Raw genomic sequence first — 7,007 nt, 5'->3', positions numbered from 1 at the left:
CAAGGTCAGTCAAATCCCCTCAGGATTTACCCTGAAACCCCGTACCACAGTTTGTAGATCTTTTGTCAGTGTCAGCCATGTGGATGAGTCATGGCCATTGCTTGAGCAGTTTGCTTTCTGTGAAAGCCTGAGAGAATGTTTTCTCTCCATATGGGGAGTCTCAATTTTAAGGAGCCCAGACTTTTTCTTGTTCTCTCACAGTCTTTCTGCCTGGACAGATAAAGTTTTGGCAACCATTATCAACCATGAGAACAAGTGACAAACCTTTAGGATGATGGAAAGTAGGGCTCCTGGAAACTTCTATTCCTAGAGTTATTTTACACATGAAAATAAAATTTAAGGTATTTAAGGAGAGAGAGAGAGAGAGAGAGAGAGAGAGAGAGAGAGAGAGAGAGAGATCGAGATCTCCCCACAAATTACTTGTCAGTTATAAAGGGAGTAATTTTACTACGGAGAAGCCTAGTAACCTGGGTGTTCAGAGTTAGGAAGACCAGCAACAGGACAAGCAGATATCAGTGCATCTTGGAGAAGAGCATTTCTGTGCTATTACTGCCAAAGAAACAATTCTGAATTTAATCAAGAGAAAACCTCAGACAACTCAAATTGATTAGCTTGTGTTTCAAAAATGTCAAGGTCAAAAATCACAAAGGCTACAGAAATGTTTCACAGGAACAAAAAACTAAAGGACATCAACTAGTGAAAAGTTAGCTCTAAAGAATATTACTGGAATAACCAATAAAACGTGAATACAATGGGTTAGGTAAAAATGTTAAATTTCCTAATTTTGAATAATTACTGATTATATAAAGAATGTCCTTATTCTTAGAAAATACACACTGAGTATTTAGGAATAAAGGGACATGATGCTTATAACTCACTTTTATAATAGTTCAAGAAGAAAATGGTGTGGAGAAGGTGTGGGGGACAGAGGCAGAGATAGTACACACACACACATATACACAGAGCAAAACCAGAAACAACTAGTAAATCTACGGCCAGGGAGACGGCTCAGTAGAATAAGCACTTGCCTGGCAAGCACAAGGTCCTGAGTTCAATCCCCAGTACCACAAAAAAAAAAAAAGAAAAACTAGTAAATCTGGGTAAAAGTTTCTAAGAGTTCTTTGTACTATTCTTATAACTTCATTATGCTTGAAATTATAACAAAATTACTACTCATAAAGTATTATATAACAATACTAAAAACGTGTTAATCCGGTTTCCTTTAGGACTTCAGGGGCCTGCATATTAGAGGACCTATCTTGGTTTAACATATCTGAGTGATCCTTTCCTGAATTACATTTATCTTGGTACTTCACTAACATACTACGTTAGTATTTACTAAATGCTCTTAAATTGTTTCTCATGAATTTCTCTCTTCCTATTTTTGCATTTTTGCCCTAAAAAGATCTACTTATGAATATCCCTCACAGAGAGATAACCTAAGCAACAGTGTTGACAGGCAAGATGCCCCACACTGCATACGACATAGGCTGGACCCAAGATTCAAGCAAACTCATCTATAATCACAGTACTCCTGCAACTATGTTTTGTGTATATGCACAATATTTCTATAATGTATGTGTGAGTATATATAACAATAATGTATGTTTATTTATATAATCACTTTTATTTATCTGATTAAATACTTAAAGAGCGGGGCTGGGGAGATGGCTCAGTAGAATAAGTGCTTCCCAGGCAAGCACAAGGGCCTGAGTTCAATCCCCGGTTTCGCAAAAAAAAAAAAAAATACTTGAGAGTATTTAGCGTTAGGAAATGAACAGAAAAAAATATGTACCCTTGCTCACTTTGTAAGAGAAGCTAATTTGTTGGTTCCTTTTTGGGAGAGGAAAGACAGGAACCACTTGGCAATATCTATTAAGATTTTAAACATGAATATTCTTTGATAGAGCTGTTTTACCTTTTAGTGGTAATCTACCATTCAGAAAAATGTCTTAAGTTTACAAAACTTTCTGAACATAGTTCTCAGTATTTATATATATACAGTTTATTCCTGTTTCTATGTTCATTGTTAACAAAAAATACAAATAAATATTTAATAAACATTCTTTGAAAAAGTAGAAACATCCACAAAAGATGAACTACCAATTTTCACCATCTCCTTAACACTAAATTTTGCCCAGAAATGATATGAAAGAAACCACATAATGTACAGTAGTGAAAGGAAGCATTGTTTTAAATAGTAAAATGCTACTGATAATCTTTATTCATCAATAAGTAATTTAATAAATAATGATATAAAGCCAGGTATGGTGGCTCAGGCTTCTAATTCCAGCATTCAGGAAACTAAGGCAAGAAGACTGCTGTGAGTTCAAGGTCAGCCTAGGAGAACCTGTCTCAAAAAAAGGTGTCTCACCTATCAATTCAACATCATACAAAACCATTACAGGCTTCACCATAATCGCACAGTCATTATCAGGTCCAACTGTCTGTTCTGGATCCAGATAACACCAGGAAAGTCTGAAAGGATGCAAGTATCCTGTCATGTGTGGAACACTTAAATGATGGCCACCTTCACTGGAAAGGATGTGAGACATTTTAGAGGATTTTCAAAATACAAGTAGGAAAGACCAGGTAGTTATTATAGCATACCACCCACTGACCCTTTCAGAGAGATGACAACTCACTCCTTATACACCTCCCTTGCCTCTGGCACCTGGATGACCCTGTCTTGATGTCTACTGACCACTCTTACCTTGGACTTCGCATACCAAGTGAAGTGCAGGAAATTTGTCTCACTGGGCACTAACAGGTTAAAGGACAGAGCGTAGTGACTAATAAGGTCGTTTCTCACATAATAAAGTTCTGCATCAAGACCTAAAAAAAAAGGGGGGGAAAATAATTAAACATCTACAATATCTTCAAAATCAGACCTACTGGGATTTAAAACTAGTAATACAGTGAATACAGGACTGATATACACACATGTATCAGCAATTGTGCACACACATGTGCAGTCTGATGAAGCAGGAGGGCACTGGGTTTTATCATCACTGACAAAGATGGAGAAACTGGGACTGAAAGCAAGAGGTTCTCTAAGTCCAGAACTCTAGCAGCCACCCTATCTTCTGAGTGCCAGTATGATACACTGCTTTCTGGGCACAGTGCTTCTCAGAATAGAACCTACACATAAAGGTCTTTCCTTTAAAAAAAAAAAAAAAATGACAAGGATTTCGGAACAGAGATTCAAAATGGAAAGGAAACCAGCAGCTGATTACAACCCAGAGGTGGCCTCTGCTTCTTCCATCAGACCAATGTCCCCAGTACCCTGCTAGAAAGCACGTGCCTCAATACACTCACATCAGGTAACTCCCAGGTTCATGTTCTCCTCCCTGCCTAGACTCGGTGCAGAACACCACAGATCTCACTGTATCCTTGGATGCAGTTCTCAGTGCAAAGCTCAGCTCTATAAACACTTGGTTAGAACTTAAAAGAGCATGGCAGGCAAAACAGGAATGACTGAAAATGCTACAGAAAGGACTGCTACATTTTCATTCATTCCACACTAACTTCTTGACCTAATTCTATCAAAACACTTTACCCTATCTGTATTTAATACTTTTCTTTAAAACAATTCAGTTGTTAGTTTTTTTCAAAGATAAAACTTAGTGATACCTTAAAATGAAATCAAATTATTATGAAAAACTACAAACTAACCAAAGAATAACAGGAAAACAAAGCAGCAGTGCTTAATTCTAACTAAATACTGCTGCTACTAATGTAGTGAACTTGATCCCAGCACACTGTTTACCAAAGGGGAGGACAGAATGTTAGCAAGTGCTACAGAGAAGTGAAGAACCACACAGAGGCTTTCCTCCCCCATGATAATGAAAAGCACTGAAAGAATAAAGACAGACAGTAACTTTCTCTTGAATTGATTACAAAGCTCTGTCCAGATGTTCCTCTAGTAATGCGTGGCATACATATCCCACACTAGAGAGAGGAAAATGTACAGGGAAGATCAATTTACATTTCACATTTACTGAGCCTGTACTATGGGTCAGAAGTCTCATGCACTGCATGATGTCAAGATAGGGCATACATAATATATACAGGAACAAAAATATCCCTGCTACAGGTATTCCACTTGTGAAATTAGTTTTCTCATTTTTGAACTGGATCTAACAAAAGGATGAGATTTGAGACTCAGCCAGGTAGAGTTGCTTCATGGACTTAGTAGCACTGTTTGATTAACTCTACAGAGGTTCCCAAATGCAATGACCCTTATGTAGAAAGATCTACCTCTCTGCTGGTAGGACAGTAACATGAAGACTTGGGAGGAATCACAGTGTTGGAGAAAGAAGGAAAGGATGGGAATGGAGGGAAAAGCAGCAAGTGAGGGAATGGAGGTAGAAAAAGAGAAAAATGGAAATGAATAACAGTTTAAATTTGTTTAGTCAAAAAAATTGAGTGTACTGTAGTCTAAATAAATGCTGTTTTACAAGAGATACACCAAATCTGAAAAGGTATTATCTTACTACAGTAGTGACATGACATAAACTCAAGATAATAAAATTTCATACTGATAGTTGTTAGGTAATATAAAATATAAGTAAGATTTCATATCAATAACTACAAAAGATATTACAGCACTACTAACAAAAGCTCTTCAAATATAGGAAGCAAAAACAATAGGAAAAACCAGCAAGAAACAGATAAATCCATAATCACAGTTGCAAACCGATACTCAGAAATCAAAAAATTAAAACAAATATTTAGGTATATCCATGACTTTAGTAGTATAATTATGGGATATGAAAGAATGAGGGTAAATGATCATGAATTACACTATCCACATATTTTTTTAAAGATTCTTACCAATAATCATACAGGTAATAAAAAAATAAATAAAATCATACAGACTACCTTCTCTGATCAAATACAGTAAGAAACAAAGCCAGGAGTGGTGAGACATATCTGTAATCCTAGCACCCTGGGAACTAAGAAGGACTGCAAGTTTGAACCCAACCTAGGCAATTTAATGACTTAGCAAAACACTGTCTCAAAAGAATTTTTACAACAGTTATAACTGGGAATATAGTTCAATGTGAAAGATCTGGGTGCAATCCCAGTGTTCTCATAGCCAAAGACCTGCCCGTAAGAGAATTTGACAAGATTAACAGCTAAATCCTTTGAGAGAAACATCAAATACATATTATCCAATTTTAGAAATAAAAGAAGGAATATTACTACAAATCTAATCTATTATTATGGATGCTAAAAACCATATTCTGAATAATTTTATGATAAATTTGATAAAAGTATATGAAATGGAAAAAATCCCTTTACTAAAACTGACAAAAACAATTGTTTTTCAAAGAAAAATCTACTCATAAAGAAAGTTTCAGGTCCAGATGACTTCAACTGTGAATTCCACCAAACATTCAGGGAAGTTAAAACATTAATTTTACATAAACTCTATCAGAAAATAACTGAAGAGAACATTTGTTTGTAAGGCCAGCATCACACTGTACTAAAAACCTACAGAAAATGTTAATGGGAAAGATTAAAAACCAACAACTCTCATCATGTACATGGACTCAAACATTTGCCACAAAACATTAGCAAATTTACTATCATGTAAAAAGGACACCCATGATCAAAGAAAAGGTTGACTTCTTCCAAAATCTCAATACTTTATCACATTATAAGAAAATTCAGGACATCCCAAATTCAAATATCCCACATCAAGAATAAAAACTTAAAAAAAAAAAAAAAAAAAGAATAAAAGCTTAGGCAAACAAGGCAAAGGCAGGATATAGAGCATATCTCTCAGTCTGATAAACAGCATTTACAAAAACACTACAGTTAGCATGGTAAGTAGTGAATTATTAAATTTTTGTTCCTAAAATCAAAAATAAAGCAAGAATATCTTCTACCACTTCTATTCTGTCTGGTAATGTACGTGCCTGTCAATGACCAGATCTGAACAGAAAACAAGTAAACATAGCTAAGGAAAAGTAGAGAAGAACTTTAAATAAATGGAGAGAGCTATCATTCTCTTTAATAAAGATAAACACAATTAAGATGGTAAGTTTCTCAAATTACTCTATAAATTCAAAGAAAACCTAAGTAAAATTCTAACCAATATTGTTCAGTAGTGGAGATTAGCCCCAGGGCTTTCACAATGGGCTACATCCCCAGTCTTTCTTGTTTTGAGACAGTGCTGTGCTAAGCGGTTATGTTGCCCAGGCTGAGCTGGAATTCGCCCTTCTCCTGCCCAAGTCTCTACTAGATTGCTGTTATTACCAGTGCATGCCACGACACCTGGCACCCAACTGATTCTAAAATAAAACAGAAACAGAACAATCTTGAAAACAGGAAAATAATGTTGGCCAATTTACACGACCTGACACAACAATACAATGAAAATCTACCAGTGATCAAGATAGTGGTATTAATGTGAAAAACAGTTTACAATAGAATCTGATGGAATTTAGATACATAGCAAATGGAATAGACGGCAAGCAGAATTTCAACAAAGACATTACCACAATTCAACCAAAATGGTACTAAGGCAACTGGATGGATATTCAGGAAAAAAAAAAAAGACAGAAATCTAGACCCTTATCTAACATATCACACAAGAGGGGGGCCAGGGAGATGGCTCAGTGGAATAAGCGCTTCCCTGGCAAGTGCAAGGGCCTGAGTTCAATCCCTGGTTCCACAAAAAAAAAAAAAAAAAAAATCACACAAGTAACTGAGCTATAAAACTAGAATGTAAAAGCTAAACCTAAGGGAAAGGAGAAGAGCTAGGAAACATGAATAAGTCAAGCCATACAGTTATGTGTAGAAGATGGACAAGGCAATGATCCTGAAATCAATACTTGATGAAAAATACCTGTTCCATAGTATGCCTAAGATGTTTGATATGCAGACAGATAGTGAGGTTAAGCTCAACAGCCTAAGTTGTATGGTAATAACAATAAGCTTGTCTTCTGGATGGTTAACAACCTAAGTTTGCAGACCAAAATTAGAGAAAAAGGAGG

At 35.9% G+C, this 7,007-nt stretch overlaps 1 protein-coding gene across 2 annotated transcripts in view; it reads right to left on the bottom strand.

Moving 5' to 3' along the window:
• Ryk (receptor-like tyrosine kinase) overlaps window positions 1-7,007 on the bottom strand; it is a 67,936-nt gene that overhangs the window by 56,687 nt on the left and 4,242 nt on the right. The window contains exon 2 of one of the 2 annotated variants that reach the window (XM_023706531.1): window positions 2,714-2,835. The gene's annotated coding sequence lies outside the window, so the exon portion shown is untranslated. Of the gene's footprint in view, window positions 1-2,713; window positions 2,836-7,007 lie in introns of those variants that run through there. The other variant, XM_023706523.1, reaches the window with a different exon arrangement.

The sequence above is a fragment of the Octodon degus genome, unplaced genomic scaffold (assembly GCF_000260255.1).
Source record: "Octodon degus isolate 3935 unplaced genomic scaffold, OctDeg1.0 scaffold00008, whole genome shotgun sequence".
Taxonomy (NCBI): domain Eukaryota; kingdom Metazoa; phylum Chordata; class Mammalia; order Rodentia; family Octodontidae; genus Octodon; species Octodon degus.
The sequence above is the reverse complement of the archived record's forward strand: the minus strand, read 5'-3'. Positions and strand labels throughout refer to the sequence as shown.